General features: G+C 42.5%; 1 long non-coding RNA gene across 2 annotated transcripts in view; it reads right to left on the reverse strand.

Moving 5' to 3' along the window:
* Positions 1–7,356: 7,356 nt before the first annotated feature.
* Positions 7,357–16,673, reverse strand: part of LOC311520392 — a 64,982-nt gene continuing 55,665 nt past the window's right edge. Inside the window, exons 1-3 of one of the 2 annotated variants that reach the window (XR_014711576.1) lie at positions 13,425–13,483; positions 9,308–9,459; positions 7,357–7,443 (exon numbers count right to left, since the gene is read on the reverse strand). This is a non-coding gene — a long non-coding RNA (uncharacterized lncRNA). Of the gene's footprint in view, positions 7,444–9,307; positions 9,460–13,424; positions 13,484–16,673 lie in introns of those variants that run through there. The other variant, XR_014711575.1, reaches the window with a different exon arrangement.

Consider the following 16,673-nt stretch of genomic DNA (forward strand, 5'->3'; position numbering starts at 1 on the left):
GCTGTGGTTTGTGTGCTGCTGAATGGATGTAAAGTTAAGAATAAAATAATTTAATTGCTTAGCATCCGCTCTCCTTCCATTAAAATGACAAGAACAACACAACCGCTGCTGGCAGACATGTAAGAGGGATGTGGCATATAGTCCCCAGATCCCCACTTGTTCTATCAGCCACTCCAACAGAAGAGATAGAAGTGGCAGGGCAAAACTGCTGCTGTGACCCACCTCTCTCCTTTCCAGTGCCTGCCAACCTGGCCCTCAGCTGGAATTTCAGGAGCCAGTAAAAGGATGGAGCCTGGAGATAGTTTCTACATATATTTAATTTTTTCAGGAATTGGCATTTTTGTCCAAGTCACCACCAGTTGAGCAATGATGGAGATAAGCATCACAGCAGCATTTCTGAGGGGAGGAGTCTGACAGTACACATTAAACATGTCAGCTTGTATGGAAATTAAAAACAAACAACAAACATCAACGTTGCCTGGATTGATTTATAGAGCAGTCATCTCTCAGGTACCTCACTTCTGCAAGGATTGGTAATGGAAGTCAAAGAACCTTGCTTGACCTTGCAATCTGAAAAGCCTTTTTGTTAAACTGTTTTCTCTTTTATCCTTTTTCTTCTGCATTTTTTTTAAATTTTTTGTCTGTGGATATCGCTGCTTTCTGAGCTACCTGTGTGGCAGATTTTGAAAAAACTTCCAATGTGTTTTATCATCTACCTTCATTTATCTCTGTCTGGTTTTATTCAGATTTCCTTATGACTTTGTGACTAGGTTTAGTCCTGCCGCACATCCTCTTTGTTTGTCTTTCCATTGTTGTTTTTCTTTCTTCCTTTGAAACAAGCTTCACTGGTTTATTGATAGAATTGGGAGGGAGGAAATTTTAAAGTTACATTTTTTAAAGTGATGAAACATGGGGTTTTATTCAAAGTATCATATGCAAAAGCAGCCTCTGTAGCTAGCAGCTCCACACTTCTTTCAGCCTATGCAGCTGTGGTAGCTGTTTCTGATCCAGAGGGGAATGTACCTCTTTAATAGCTACAAGATGTAATGCTATACTAGGCATAACGTGCTTATATCCTGCCTAGGAATGTGAAATGACTGACTTTCCCCAGTGTGATCACCATATTTGGCAATTGAGTACATGGGAAATGTGTTGGATGGTTTCTTCTGTGGCTGACTGAACATCACTCAGGCAGGGAAGAACATAGTGGGATGTTGTGAAGTTCCCCTCTGGTGTAAGAATCATAGAATCATAGAATCTCAGGGTTGGAAGGGACCTCAGGAGGTCATCTAGTCCAACCCCCTGCTCAAAGCAGGACCAATCCCCAACTAAATCATCCCAGCCAGGGCTTTGTCAAGCCTGACCTTAAAAACTTCTAAGGAAGGAGATTCCACCACCTCCCTAGGCAACACATTCCAGTGTTTCACCACCCTCCTAGTGAAAAAGTTTTTCCTAATATCCAACCTAAACCTCTCCCACTGCAACTTGAGACCATTACTCCTTGTTCTGTCATCAGCTACCACTGAGAACAGTCTAGATCCATCCTCTTTGGAACCCCCTTTCAGGTAGTTGAAAGCTGCTGTCAGATCCCCCCCTCATTCTTCTCTTCCCTAGACTAAACAATCCCAGTTCCCTCAGCCTCTCCTCGTAAGTCATGTGTTCCAGTCCCCTAATCATTTTTGTTGCCCTCCGCTGGACTCTTTCCAATTTTTCCACATCCTTCTTGTAGTGTGGGGCCCAAAACTGGATACAGTACTCCAGATGAAGCCTCACCAATGTCGAATAGAGGGGAACGATCACGTCCCTTGATCTGCTGGCAATGCCCCTACATATACATCCCAAAATGCCATTGGCCTTCTTGGCAACAAGGGCACACTGTTGACTCATATCCAGCTTCTCGTCCACTGTAACCCCTAGGTCCTTTTCTGCAGAACTGCTGCCTAGCCATTCAGTACCTTGTCTGTAGCACTGCATGGGATTCTTCCATCCTAAGTACAGGACTCTGCACTTGTCCTTGTTCAACCTCATCAGATTTCTTTTGGCCCAAACCTCTAATTTGTCTAGGGCCCTCTGTATCCTATCCCTATCCTCCAGCGTATCTACCTCTCCTCCCAGTTTAGTGTCGTCTGCAAACTTGCTGAGGGTGCAATCCACACCATCCTCCAGATCATTTATAAAGATATTGAACAAAACCGGCCCCAGGACCGACCCTTGGGGCACTCCACTTGATACCGGCTGCCAACTAGACATGGAGCCATTGATCACTACCCGTTGAGCCCGACAATCTAGCCAGCTTTCTATCCACCTTATAGTCCATTCATCCAGCCCCATACTTCTTTAACTTGCTGGCAAAAATACTGTGGGAGACTGTGTCAAAAGCTTTGCTAAAGTCAAGAAACAACATGTCCACCGATTTCCCCTCATCCACAGAGCCAGTTATCACGTCATAGAAGGCAATTAGATTAGTCAGGCACGACTTGCCCTTGGTGAATCCATGCTGACTGTTCCTGATCACTTTCCTCTCCTCTAAGTGCTTCAGAATTGATTCCTTGAGGACCTGCTCCATGATTTTTCCAGGGACTGAGGTGAGGCTGACTGGCCTGTAGTTCCTAGGCTCCTCCTTCTTCCCTTTTTTAAAGATGGGCACTACATTAGCCTTTTTCCAGTCACCCGGGACTTCCCCCGATCGCCATGAGTTTTCAAAGATAATGGTCAATGGCTCTGCAATCAAATCCACCAACTCCTTTAGCACTCTCAAATGCAACGCATCCGGCCGCATGGACTTGTGCTCGTCAAGCTTTTCTAAATAGCCCCGAACCACTTATTTCTCCACAGAGGGCTGGTCACCTCCTCCCCATGCTGTGCTGCCCAGTGCAATAGTCTGGGAGCTGACCTTGTTCATGAAGACAGAGGCAAAAAAAAATTGAGTACATTAGCTTTTTCCACATCCTCTGTCACTAGGTTGCCTCTCTCATTCAGTAAGGGGCCCACACTTTCCTTCACTTTCTTCTTGTTGCTAACATACCTGAAGAAACCCTTCTTGTTACTCTTAACATCTCTTGCTAGCTGCAACTCCAGGTGGGATTTGGCCTTCCTGATTACACTCCTGCATCCCCGAGCAATATTTTTATACTCCTCCCTGGTCATTTGTCCAATCTTCCACTTCTTGTAAGCTTCTTTTTTGTGGTTAAGATCAGCAAGGATTTCACTGTTAAGCCAAGCTGGTCGCCTGCCATATTTACTATTCTTTCTACACATCGGGATGGTTTGTCCCTGTAACCTCAATAAGGATTCTTTAAAATACAGCCAGCTCTCCTGAACTCCTTTCCCCCTCATGTTATTCTCCCAGGGGATCCTGCCCATCAGTTCCCTGAGGGAGTCAAAGTCTGCTTTTCTAAAGTCCAGGGTCCGTATTCTGCTGCTCTCCTTTCTTCCCTGTGTCAGGATCCTGAACTCGACCATCTCATGGTCACTGCCTCCCAGGTTCCCATCCACTTTAGCTTCCCCTACTAATTCTTCCCGGTTTGTGAGCAGCAGGTCAAGAAGAGCTCTGCCCCCAGTTGGTTCCTCCAGCACTTGCACCAGGAAATTGTCCCCTACCCTTTCCAAAAACTTCCTGGATTGTCTGTGCACCGCTGTATTGCTCTCCCAGCAGATATCAGGGTGATTGAAGTCTCCCATGAGAACCAGGGCCTGTGATCTAGTAACTTCTGTGAGTTGCTGGAAGAAAGCCTCATCCACCTCATCCCCCTGGTCCGGTGGTCTATAGCAGACTCCTACCACGTCATCACCCTTGTTGCTCACGCTTCTAAACTTAATCCAGAGACACTCAGGTTTTTCTGCAGTTTCATACTTGAGCTCTGAGCAGTCATACTGCTCCCTTACATACAGTGCAACTCTCCCACCTTTTCTGCCCTGCCTGTCCTTCCTGGACAGTTTATATCCATCCATGAGAGTACTCCAGTCATGTGAGTTATCCCACCAAGTCTCTGTTATTCCAATCACATCATAATTCCTTGACTGTGCCAGGACTTCCAGTTCTCCCTGCTTGTTTCCCAGGCTTCTTGCATTTGTGTATAGGCACTTGAGATAACTCGCTGATCGTCCCTCTTTCTCAGTATGAGGCAGGAGCCTTGCCCTCTCGCGCGCTCCTGCTCGTGCTTCCTCCCGGTATCCCACTTCCCCACTTACCTCAGGGCTTTGGTCTCCTTCCCCTGGTGAACCTAGTTTAAAGCCCTCCTCACTAGGTTAGCCAGCCTGCTTGCGAAGATGCTCTTCCCTCTCTTCGTTAGGTGGAGCCCATCTCTGCCCAGCACTCCTCCTTCTTGGAACACCATCCCATGTTCAAAGAATCCAAAGCCTTCTCTCCGACACCACCAGCGTAGCCATTCGTTGACTTCCACGATTCGACGGTCTCTGCCCAGGCCTTTTCCTTCCACGGATGGACGAGAAGACCACTTGCCCCTCAAACTCCTTTATCCTTCTTCCCAGAGCCACGTAGTCCGCAGTGATCCGCTCAAGGTCATTCTTGGCAGTATCATTGGTGCCCACGTGGAAAAGCAGGAAGGGATAGCGATCCGAGGGCTTGATGAGTCTCGGCAGTCTCTCCGTCGCATCGCGAATCTTAGCCCCTGGCAAGCAGCAGACTTCTCTGTTTTCCCGGTCAGGGCGGCAGATAGATGAGTCAGTCCCCCTGAGGAGAGAGTCCCCGACCACCACCACCCGCTTCCTTCTCTTGGGAGCGGTGGTCATGGAACCCCCAACCCTAGGACAGTGCATCTCATGCCTTCCAATCGGCGGAGTCTCCTTCTGTTCACTTCCCTCAGATGTATCATCTAGTCCACTCTCCGCATTAGTACCTGTGGAGAGAACATGAAAATGGTTACTTACCTATATCTGCGTTGCTGGTTCATGGGCGCCCCCCTTTCTTCTTCTGGAGGTCACATGCTGCCAAATTTCTTCATCGTCCTCCTGTCCCCGCTGCGCAGCCTGCTCTGAATCTTCAGAACATTGTGCCCGTAGAAGCATATCCTGACGTCTGTCCAGGAAATCTTCAGTTTTTCTTATGCAACGCAGGGTCAATACCTGTTGTTCCAGACCTTGAAACTTCTCTTCCAATATGGAGACCAGCTTGTACTTTGTACAGACAAAGTCGCTTCTGTCCTGTGGAAGACAGACAAACATGGCACATCCAGTGCAGGTCACAACAGCTGAACAGTCCCCATCCATATTATCTTCCTTCTACGAACTCACTCAGGAGTTGTAGTAACTACTCAGAGAAGCCGGCAAGATGTAAGCCACAGCAGGCTCTCCCTAGGCGAACTCCCAGGCAAACTCCCTCTGTTAGCCGCTCTGCTGTTCGCTGCTCAGCTGGTTTGCAGCTGACTGGCTTTTATACAGTCAGGCCCACTCAAGGCTCACCGGGAACAAAGCACTCCCTATTCACACTTTTCAAACCACCAATCAAGCACACGGTCAAACTGTCAAACTGTCCCCACAACAGACACTCAGATACCCACCAACACAGCCTCCTGAATGCAGCCCTTAGCGTACCTCCTCTCAGGCAGATCCCAGGCAAACTCCCTCTGTTAGCCGCTCTGCTGTTCGCGGCTCAGCTGGTTCGCAGTGTTATCTGGACTGGTGATCTGCAATCCTTCACTCTGGGAGCCAGCCTTAACTCTCTCTGCTGTGAGGACCCCCACTCCTGGGCTATTCACGCACAGCCTCTAGCATGGAAGCTGCTCCTTGGATTGTGCACCTGAATGACACTCCCAATTCACACACAGCAAACCAGGTTTGTTATGGTTTCTCTGCTGTGATCAGCTTTAAATCTGTTTTTAGGTATTAACTGAGAACCAGTGTTACCATAAGGTTTAACATCAGTAACAAAATTTTTATCCCCAAACTCACAATTAATACCAAAAATTTTATCACAGATGGGTGTTTACAAGTATCTTTAGGATACCACATCATCTATTCAGATAGTGTAGTTTGAGGTTAGTTTGCTCATTACCCATGGTGTCCTTTGACTCTCTCCCATGTATTTAGTCACTGGCTTTTCTTTCCCTCTAATGCTCCCCTCTTAATGCTCTTAATTTAATCACGTTTCTGGAATTTTGGTATCTCAGGGTCTGGCAAGATAAGGGTCCCGGGGGATCCTGCACATTGGCTGGCCCTTTGGGGAGCAGTCTCCCAACCCCAGGACTGTACATATACAGAAAATCCAGCTCCCTTTTTGGGATTACCTGTTGTTTCCCGCTCCCAGCACTGAGTCCTTCCCTGCCCCTGAGAGGGCTGTGATCTATGCTTTCTGGGCTAGGTGTGTTTACCCTTCGATCAGATTCACCTTTTCCCAGCAGCTTTCCCATAACTGCTCTCTGTCTCACCAGTCTGGGGGAAACACCCACTTCTCTCTCAGTTGGGTCATTTGTATTCTGGCAGACTTCCACCTGGCAATTTCCTGGTCCCAACTCCTCTGTTATCACAGGCATTGGAGCTGCATCTTGATTTAAAGAGACACAGTTACTTTCCAAAAACTTATCAGAAATAGCATCCTGAAAATTGGGACCTGGATTGGGGTACCCTCTGCCACCCCTTTCTCTGTCCCTGAGAAGTCAGCTGTGTGACTGCTCCTCTCCAGGAGGTCAGTTACACAGTTCCTTCTCAAAACCTGGGTCACAGACTGAGTGCCTGGGTGCATAGATACTGACCCAGCCATCCTGCCCCAAGTGACCAGTGAGGAGACTGTAGTCCCAGTATTCCTTCCCCAGTTTCCTCCTAAGACACATTACTCTGTGCTCCCTAGGAAGGGTTCTGTTTCTTGTTCATCTGCAAAACCCTGCTCGCTGAGCCACTGTGACCTTCCCCTCTGGTGTTATCTGGATTGAAGATCTGCTAGGTCATCCCAATCCTTGACTCTGGGAGCCAGCCTTACCCTGCTCTGCTGTGAGAACCCCCACTCCTGGGCTGTTCACGCACAGCCTCTAAGAGCATGTAAGCTGCTACTTGGATTGTGCAACCAAATGACACTAGCCAATATCTCTGGTCCCAGACACTACCCTAGGAACCTCTGTGTTGCAGTGTCCAGGTATGCCCACTGGATGCTGCAAGCTTATATGAGTTTGTCAGTTTAACAAAGAAATTGATATGCATCAGGCTTGTTATCCCAAGGGGAGTCTCTGACATGCTTCAAACCAAACACACTGCTTCAGGTAGAATAAACACACAAATTTATTAACTACAAAGATAGATTTTAAGTGATTATAAGTCAAAGCATAACAAGTCAGATTTGGTCAAATGAAATAAAAGCAAAACACATTCTAAGATGATCTTAACACTTTAAATGCCCTTACAAACTTAGATGCTTCTCACCACAGGCTGACTGGTTGCCCTTCAGCCAGGCCCTCCCCTTTGATCAGCGCTTCAGTCGCTTGGTGTTGATGCCTGTAGATGCAGAAGGAAAAGAGAGAGGAAGAGCATGGCAAACATCTCTCCCTTTTATCATGTTATTTCTTCCCTCCTGGCTTCGCCCCCCCCCCCCCGCTTAAGGATCAGGTGAGCATTACCTCATTGCAGTCCTTGACTGACCAAGGGAAGGGAGGTGACTCATTTGAGAGTCCAACAGATCCTTTGTTGCTGCCTAGGCCTCTGTCCTTTGTTCCTGTGAGGCTGGGCTGGGCTTGTCCCATAAATGCCCTGATGGGATGTGAACTGCCCCTCTGTTCCTGGTGAGTTTTGCCTGGGCTTGCTTTAAGCCACAAGAACACATTTTCATGGGAGAATGAAAAAACTGACACCACGCACACAAATTACACATGGATTATTACAGATTTCAAAACCTGTTTTTTTTTAAATGAAGCAACATTACAATCACACAAATATCTATTTACAGAGTCTGCAGATCGACGGTCAGGTTTGTGCAAATGAACCCAATTGGAGTTCACATCGAGACCAGCACACTCTTATGGCCTGCTGCAAAGCCCACTGAAGTCAGTGAAAAGACTCCACAAGTGAAATTGTAACTCTGCTGAAGTCAACAGCTTCCCTGAGGCACCTTAAGTTCCTACTTCCCCATCTAGCTCTAATATGTGTGTCACAGAAAGCTTCATTTATGCTGAGAGGCACGTTGTATGAACGGAAATGTGTAGATTAGATTGCATGGCCAGCTGTTTTTATGTTTCCTTTACAGTGAACAATGGTTTTTTGTTAGGATATATTTTTTTAATAAAGTTAAACCACTAAGTTCCCTGTTTTTCTGTGAACCACTGTGTGCAGCAATCTACTTAGTTAATACAAATTTAGTTTGTAATAATTATTTCCATAATTCATAAATTATATGGTGCCGTATAATAAATGATAATAGCACAGATTACAGAATGAGCTGACATCTTAACAAAAAATACCCTAACATGACTATTATACTGCAGCAAAACATATTATTGCAAAGTAGCTCCACTTGCATTTCTTTTTAGTAAATGAATCATAATGTTTAATGCCTTTGGATAATTTGCAATTAAATGAACTACAAATAAGATCTAAATGACCACTCCAAGGTAGCAGTGTTCTTGGGGAAAAAAAGAAGAAGAAATCTATGCACTCAGAGAAAAAAACATTGTGCAATGTTTAACCACAACAGAGCTGAAATAGAGTCCTTTAGCTCCATTCTATTTATTACTTTCCTGATTTGTTTGCTAATAAAATTTTATTGTACTGTCTAATGACAACGTAGTATTTACTGCATAATGATGCTACTGTAGGTTATCTTATACTAAATGTAACAATATATTTAAATCATAGTTCAATGAGTGTAAATTAAGTTGTAATTCTAATTTTTATCACAGGCTTTATTTTCCTCTGCCTGAGCCTTAATGATACTGTGATCTGTGAATTGGCTTTAAATGATTTAGGGTTCCATACTAACGTTACTCTTCATAACTCATTAATTAGTTAACATAGTATCAGTAGCCTACTCTGTAAAGAGTGGAATACAGAAAGAGGCATTCTGGATGCCATCCTGGGTACATGTCAATACTTTGGTGGGACCCTGATGAAAATTCTGTGCTCAGTGTAGCCCATATGCAAAATGAGGAGTGGGTGCAATGTTGCCCTCAGTTTCTTTCTTTCAGTTGAAAGAGGCAATGAGGCACAGAAAGATGAAGTGAGTTGCCTACAAACTACGCAGGGTTAGACTGAGAATTTGCTCCTTGCCCTGTATAAGTGACAGGATGTTGGTGCACCAGCCAGGAAGTAGAAATCTGCTACTGATCTGAATCAGTAGCTGATTACTATCCCCACTGTATTGGTTTACCTGTGCCAGCTGGTGTGTTGTGGCAGGGGGCTGCATAGACAAGGCTCCGCCCATTGTCCCGCTCTCTATGCTTACACAGGCAGATTAGAGAAGGTAGCAGCCACACCATCTCTGCTTGTTCCTCCATGTCTGCAAAGGACATGCTGAGAGATCTGTGAAGGAGCACAAGAGAGAGTAGGGTCTTACTCCCATTTATTCACCTTCATGGTCCCATGAACTGGCCCATGGAAAGGCAGCTGTAGAGTCAGGAACAGAACCCTGGAGACTCAACTCCTGATTGCCTGAACTAACCATCTGAGCACACAGTACTGCATCCACATTGAAAAACATTGTGTAGAGCAAAATAAGGATGTACACTTTTGCTTTACTAAAGAAGAAACATATATTTTAAAAAGCTTCTTGTGCCAGACATGGTTTTAGAAACCAGGAGGTCATAAACAGAAGAAATGAAAGTGATAAAGGAAAACAAGTTATCCTATCCCCTTGTTATGAACTATATATTGGTATTTGGTGTAATGGTCTCCTGTGAATTATTTTTTTCACACATGCTTGGGTCAACTAGTATTCATATGTTCTACAGTTTCATCACCTTTATATTCTTAGAGTTGTATATCAACCACATCTCAACAAAAGTCGCTCGAACAGAAAGTTGTGTAAATATATATACACACACACACACACCCAAAACAAACAAATAGCAATTCTCTATTAAATTGACCTTTACTTCAAACATACCACATCATTAGCTCATGAATTTTGTATTGGGCCCTGTCCTGACTGAGATTTCAAATTGCGGTAACATCTTTCTAGAAAACCAGGGTAGCTAGAACCTTAGAATTCACAGGGTCAGTTTTACCCCTGCTCAGAGAGCCAGACCATAGCTATGTTCTACTTAGGCCCCATCTTGAGAGTTTAATGGGACTTAGATGGTGCATATGCCTTGTGCTGGCCTTCTGTAAAGAGAAAAATTTCACCCATGCTGCTGAATGATGAATGGCACTGACTGAAAATGGGCAGACATTATGCATAATATTTCATCCAGGACGGCTAATGCACACCTGTCTTGACTTGCACCATTCTATGCTACAGCAGTTCTGTTTCTCCCTACAGCAGAGACTGTGTTACTATGTGTAGTTTTATGAAACAACAAGAAGCTGAGAAGAGACCACAAAACTCTTTTTTTCACTTGTAGCCTGAGCCTATAGCAGAACCCAGGTTTCCAGAAACAAAAGGCTAGAATGGTAATTTGATGTGCTACCATGGACAGCTACCTCCAGGAGCTATTTCTAAAACAAATTGCCGGTTTGCTACCTAACACATAAACTAATCACTCAAAGTTTAACATTGTACTTTTATCTGAACCTGGAAGAAGGAAAAAGCCTACAGACAGGCAGGCAGGAGATGCAGTAGCTTTAGTTGACTTTAATGGAATAAACAGAGTTCCTAAGAGAGGAATCAGAAGCTCTCTGATGTAAATGCTGTAAAATGTAAAATGCTGATTCTTCCCCATTGAAGTCTGTGTAATTATTAGTTATTTTTCATCAATTGAATAGTATTGTAACCATCTTCAGAGAAAAGTATTTAGATCAAAGAAGAAACAGTGAAAAAATGAATGATTTTTAAAAAAATAAAACCTGCATTGTGTTGTTATGGCAACAGGAGATCTAAGAGTGATATACAAGATAGGGTGCCACACCAGTGCAGTATTTGTATCTAATATTATGGAAGATGTTTTGCAACTAGCATATGTACTATAAGACATTCTTTTACCTGCATCGGTTTCCTTAATCAGAGAGTAATAAATGAGACACTGGGCCCTATGCATACATTTCCTAAAGTGGCAACTGGGTTTGCCCTTTAAAAAACCCATTCCCTAGCTATCATTCATAAGGAGCAGTCCCTAGCAAGAGCATAATCAATGGGCAATATAAAATTTGCCATATGAATTTAAACCATGGGTCCATCAAGTACACTATCCTGCCTTGTTCTGTGGCCTTCAGGGGAAAAATGAAATCCCATAAGGCATCTAGTGCATTCTCCACAAGAGGAGATTTATTTCTTCTTGTCCTCTCTGTGATCACCTTATATCCCATAGCATGAAATTTGATTGCCCTTATTTTAGCATCCAAACTGTTGTCAGAATTCAAACCTCAGTATTTGTCAGCTACTAACACACAGCATTATTTGAGACACTATCATCATCTCTTGTACGTAGAAGAGAAAATAACTAGGATAATACTGATAGCTTCTCAATTGCAACTGTTACACTTAAAACATACCTCTTTGATACAAGCAGATTAATTTTTCCTGCAAGAAATTCAAAGGAAAAAACAATTGAGCTGTTTGGATGCACTCTAATTAAATATGGCAACAGCTTCTGAAAATTTAAAGATAACCACAGGAAACAAAAACACAGCAAATAAACCTAATTTGGGCTTACAAAGAGAAGCAAGTCATTTTTTCCCCCAAGGATGGATTTTTTTTTACAAAATAATGCATACCATTAGTAAATAAACCTTTAGGAGTCTATGCTTTGCTTGATAAGAGCATAGTAATTTATTTGTAAAATCCCTGTTGGATGGAGAGATGAACCCACACAAAGCTCTCCAAGCAGTGAACCAAGGTAAATAGTGTGCCAGGATATATTTAGCAAATGATCATAGCAAACCACAGAAGAAATAAATGAAAATGGGGAAAATACATTTCCTGATTGTGAAATTATTGAACATTTAAAGTTAAGGAACTAAAATCTTAAAAGGGCAAGCAAATGGAGAATTTCCAGGTGGTCTACAATCCCAGTCAAATTACTGCATAGTAATGAGGGCTTCATGCACAAATTGATTTCAAAGAGGATACTGCACTTTGTCCTGCAGCGCATTTGTGTCCATCTCTTTGCTCCAAGTCAGCATCCTACCACATGAAACAGCATTCTGCTCCCTCCTACCTTTGCAGCTGCGAATGCTACTTTGTATTTTTGCGTTTGCAGCAAGAGTAAATAAGTATTGGGATGGGAGGCAAGCTAGGATCAACAACAGCTGAGATTAATAAGTCTCGGTTCAGTTGCATGGTTATATGATCCTCAAGGGCAAGCAAGCTTTAGAAGACCACATAAGTCAGTGAAGGGCACAGCCAAACTATTCGGAGCCATTATTAGCCTGGTGCACAAAGGGGAAACCATGACAAAGATTCCTGCCCTATGCTCAGGTGCAATGTGGCTGCTCAAGGCAATGCAAAACTCATTTACATGACAACCCCACCCCCATGGAGAATGCTGCTTCTTATTATCCGTTTGTCCTCTCCCTTATTCTTATGTACTTTGGTATCGCCCAGAGGCCCCGATTCAGATTAAAGCCACACCGTGCTAGGCATTGTACAAACACATAAGAGATAAACAAGGAGTTTATCATCTAAATAGGCAGGGAGACAAAGGGAATAATCATTTTACAAATGAGGAATGGAAATGGTCACTAAGTCTTGATTTAAAGACTGGATGTCTCTTTAAAAGATACGTTCTAGCTCAACTACAAGTTATGGGCTTGATGCGGGAAGCATTTACTGAAATGGAATGCTTGTGTTATGGAGGAGTTCTAACTAGAAGATCATACAGTTATCTGGCCATAACATCTATAAATATAAGACTGTTTGGTCAACCTCTTATCAGAATCTGTAGATTTTATTTTGGCAGATCTGGTGACACAAGACATCTGCAATGGTGGTGAATTGAGCCTAATAAAAATGAGAGCCTCATATTTTAAAATACACACAAGCTCTTAACCCAGTCAAACAAACTAAGCATTTCTCTATCAATTGCCTCCTCACCAACTACCTATTTCAAGAAAGAATTTAATACTGAGAGGCAAGCAGTATACTGATAAAGGAGATTTGTAACCCTGAAAACATTTACTATTAGCTTATGTTAGTACATCTTAAAACTTGAAAGAAAATGAAATTTCAATCTGGTCACTTATCCACTGAGCTAAATTTACTTTTTGATGAGATGGCTGCATATTAAAGGACAAAATTAAAAAGTCATAAAGTGGATTGGAAAATATAAATAAATTGAACTAGGGAGGACAAAAGCATTAGATCAATACATGAGCAAAATCACTTTGCTTACCAGCAGAGATGGGCTAGATTTCCTCGCTATGTCAGGGTGCAGAAAAGCTCTGAAGTACTGGACACAAAATGTTAACCTTCCGGTAAGCATTGTAAACCATCCTATAGAATTTAATAGGGAATGGAATCCCTAATATAGAATCACGTGGGATGCTTAAAAAAAACCCAACCTTACAGTCTGTGTCTAATTCTCCCTAAAACTGGCTAGGCTTCTAGGGATGATTTCTAATGAACCTGGCTTGTTAAATTATTATTGAATTCTATAGGGCTGTGACACTAGGATCAGACTGGGATTCAAAGGTACCAAAATATCAAAGGCTTTTCTCATGAAATGTCTGCCAGATGGGCTGGGAAAAACAGAACAGCACCTCCAGGGATAGCAGAAAGGATGAGATGTAGCAGATCAGGCTGAGGACCAAATGAACAATCTCTCTCTCTCCCTCTTTCTCTCTCTCTCACACACCCCTGCCCCCTTTGCAGGTCCTGGAGTGCCAGCTGACTCCTTTTTACAATTTAAACTCTGGACATTATCTTCTGTCCGCTGATTGGCTCTTTGTCCTAATCTTCTCCCACTCCTTTCAGTCCCTCAGTAGTGTCCTTACCCTGCCTGTCTTCCAGGCTCTTTGCTATCCATATTTCTCTGCCCCTTAAAGAGGAAAGGACCATCCTTTTCTTATTGCCACTGCTTTGTTCCTCTTTACGCATCCTCTTTTCACACCCTACTGCCTACACCTAGAATACAATCCAGCACTGAGGTTCTGGACAGGTTTAAGATCTACTTGGGTGGAGCTCACTGCAAGATTGGGGCCTAAAGGCTTTGATTCAGTCAAAGCACTGAAGTCAATAGAATTTAAGGACATGGTTGGAATTAAGCATGTGCTTTCTTGAACCAAAATGTTTTCCTGAATTGGCGACTTGGGGTGGAGGGGTGTCATTTTTTAGAGGCATAGAGGGCAGTTAGATACCCAACTCCCATTGGACATCAATAGGAGTTGAGTGTTAACTTGCATGTGTGCCTTTGAAAATCTCTCTTAAATGATTCACCCATTTAATTTGGCATGGACAATTAATAGCAGAAGCAAGAGCCCTAGCCCTCACTTTTATAGTTTACTTACTAGGCCACATTTTCGAAAACACCAAACATTTCAGTTTCTCCTATATATATAAGAAAATACACCCTTTGATATCTCTCAAAGTATGTATTTTCTTTTGCTTCAATGATAAACTGCCAGAATTGCTGGAATGAAGATGGATTGAGAGTTATGTGCTTAACTCTGAAGCTCCTTTTCTCATTATTTGCTGATATTACTCTAAAAAGCCCATTCACTTCCTTTATTTTGTTGATGAAAAAATGAACTTGGAGAACTTTGAAAATGTCTGACTCACTAAAGGTTTATCAATTCCCTTGTTGTGATCTTTAAAAGCAGCTAGGAAGGAATCCAAGTGGAATATTTCTTACCCAAAATGTAAGACCACAGGGAATAAAGGTCCAAGAAAATGCTATAACACAGCTTTCCCTTATCTCTAAAACAGAGACTTCTTGTTTTCACCAAGGCATTCAATAATATAGCAACTTGTTGTCTGCATGCCATATTTTAGCACTCAGTTTAAGTAGTTGCTATTTATGAGCTGTCAAGTTTCCTTCCCCACTCTGAACTCTAGGGTACAGATGTGGGGACCTGCATGAAAAACTCCCTAAGCTTATTCTTACCAGCTTAGGTTAAAACTTCCCCAAGGTACAAACTATTTTACCTTTTCCCCTTGGACTTTATTGCTGCCACCACCGAGCATCTAACAAATATATAACAGGGAAAGAGCCCGCTTGGAAACGACTTTCCCCCCAAAATCCTCCCAAACGGTACACCCCCTTTCCTGGGGAAGGCTTGATAAAAATCCTCACCAATTTAAATAGTGAACACAGACCCAAACCCTTGGATCTTAAGAACAATGAAAAAGCAATCAGGTTTTTAAAAGAATTTTAATTGAAGAAAAAGTAAAAGAATCACTTTTGTAAAATCAGGATGGTAAATACCTTACACTGTAATCAGATTCAAAACATAGAGAATCCCTCTAGGCAAAACCTTAAGTTGCAAAAAGATACAAAAACAGGAATATACATTCCATTCAGCACAGCTTATTTTATCAGCCATTTAAACAAAACAGAATCTAACGCATATCTAGCTAGATTACTTACTAAGTTCTAAGACTCCAATCCTTTTCTGTTCCTGGCAAAAACATCACACAGACAGAGAGAACCTTTGTTTCTCCCCCCCTCCAGCTTTGAAAGTATCTTGTCTCCTCATTGGTCATTTTGGTCAGGTGCCAGTGAGGTTATCCTAGCTTTTTAACCCTTTACAGGTGAAAGGGTTTTTCCTCTGGCCAGGAGGGATTTTAAAGGTGTTTACCCTTCCCTTTATATTTATGACATGAGCCATCTTGGCTTCGTGTAAATTGTAAATGAAAACTTGTACATAAGAGACTATCTGACTAGATAAGAATTTTAAGTGATATATGTTAGAAGTGTCATAACATGTGAGAGTGGCAGCATTTACAGAAATTAATCAACAAAAATTCCTGGAAGAGTATTAAAACACTAGCCTATAAAAATCACACTAAATGGTACAGTATAAAACTTATCCCCCAAGGATAAATCAACCTCTCACCCGCTTCAAAAAAAGAGCAAATGAGTGACCTCACCTTTGGATAGCAGGCCATAAAACTTGAAAAGAAAAACTCCCCACTCTAAAATAAGGAAAACTTAGGAGGTGTTTTTTAGACCTTCTTTCCTATCACATTAGTCACTCCTCAACCATACCATCTTGCCCCACTGCTCACTTATACTTTATCCTGGGTAAATGAAGACAACTGATAAATAATGCACTGCTTGTCAGTGTTTCTACAAAACTAATAATAAATGTGTAAATAATAAATAGTAAATGTCATGTGGATGTTTTTACATTTATAGCATCTAAATATAATGCACTGGGCTTTTTGTTTGAGATGTTGCCCTTTGACATTAGCCCACAAAGAAGCTAAGGGATCTCTAGCTAAAAAAAAAAAACAAAAAAACCTCTTTTAGATCAAGTGATAAAAGCCTGAGTTTTTAGAGCAGCAGTATCAGGGTTTTTCAGTTAATGCTGTGTACATAATGGATTTTTTGGTTTGCTGGCAATTAAAAAAAAAATCATTTTGAAAATGAAAATTTTCCAAAGTTTCAGAGACTCAAAAAGCCCAAAAAATTATTCAGTCT

Source organism: Lepidochelys olivacea, assembly GCF_965140295.1.
Source record: "Lepidochelys olivacea isolate rLepOli2 genome assembly, chromosome: 5".
Lineage (NCBI taxonomy): Eukaryota > Metazoa > Chordata > Testudines > Cheloniidae > Lepidochelys > Lepidochelys olivacea.